General features: G+C 36.1%; 1 long non-coding RNA gene across 1 annotated transcript; it reads right to left on the bottom strand.

Annotated features, from left to right (window-relative positions):
- Positions 1-706: 706 nt before the first annotated feature.
- On the bottom strand, positions 707-1,001 carry LOC113077833 (uncharacterized). The gene is made up of 2 exons (XR_003281392.1): positions 903-1,001; positions 707-808 (listed from the first exon to the last, which is right to left on the bottom strand). It is a non-coding gene; the product is annotated as an uncharacterized LOC113077833 (long non-coding RNA).
- Positions 1,002-1,038: the final 37 nt, after the last annotated feature.

The following is a 1,038-nucleotide window of genomic DNA, read 5'->3' as shown; positions in this document are numbered from 1 at the left end:
ACTCATTACAGAACAGCTCTGAAAGAATTCAGTCTTTAATGACTTTGTTCTTTATGCTTCAGCAAGCACAGACAAAATTCAAATCCTAAAGAAAATCAGTGCTCTAGGAAAACTTACTAATGTATTTTCTGGACATTAGGCTTGGTTGTGTGATCAGCATGAACTGCGGAGTGCATTTACAAAACCGGTCCTACGAGGGATAGAAATCATGCAAAAAAACATGATTGCAATCTACACGGGGGTATATTTATGTAATAAATAATATGGCTGACTGGCAGTTATCTATAACTATTTTTGTTTGGGATGTTTGTAATGAAGTGTATGTGATTCATCCATTTTTTAGCATGTTTAAAATGATCTTTCTACAGTGAGAGAAAAGTGGGGCAGCATTCATCCACATTGGGACAGCTTCTCGTGGAGCTTCTCTGACCACCCTGAAATACAGTTTACATGTGACGGTCAACATTACGGCATTACAGCACACACAAAAAAGTATTTTGGACCGAGGCCATTAAATGTCAATGCCATTTTGATAAAAAATGTATTAAAAAAAAACATGACAGTGACATTTAGAGACAAGAACAAAAACACTTAATGGAAAAACAGCTGATAGAAAGTCAAGTTCCAGATTTTATTTGGACATAGTTTACAATTTAAAGCTACGAATAAAAAATAAAACAGGAAAATCTGACCTTCTGTGCTTTTGGGGTTCACTGGATGTTGATTTTGATATACTTCTGACATCTTGCTGTACTTCTGTGAACATCTGATTTAAGCTCTCCACTTTTTCATTTCTCAAAGTGTTTATCTGTGGGCAGAATATCAACTTTTATATTCCAAATCTCTAGAACTGTGTGCAGTCCTGATGGCGCATTACTGATGTAAACAAAACTTGAACTCACATGTTTCAAAGAGGTCTTGACGGGTTTCGCTTTGGTCTTGGGTTTTGACTGTTTGTTCGCAACCTGAAATACATTCTGTTGCTTTTTGCCTTTCTGTTTTTTTTTGCCATTTCCCCTGTAGACCTTCTGATGAAAA

This window comes from Carassius auratus, unplaced genomic scaffold, assembly GCF_003368295.1.
Source record: "Carassius auratus strain Wakin unplaced genomic scaffold, ASM336829v1 scaf_tig00023286, whole genome shotgun sequence".
NCBI classification, from domain to species: Eukaryota; Metazoa; Chordata; class Actinopteri; order Cypriniformes; family Cyprinidae; genus Carassius; species Carassius auratus.
This window is presented reverse-complemented; position numbering and strand designations above follow the sequence as displayed.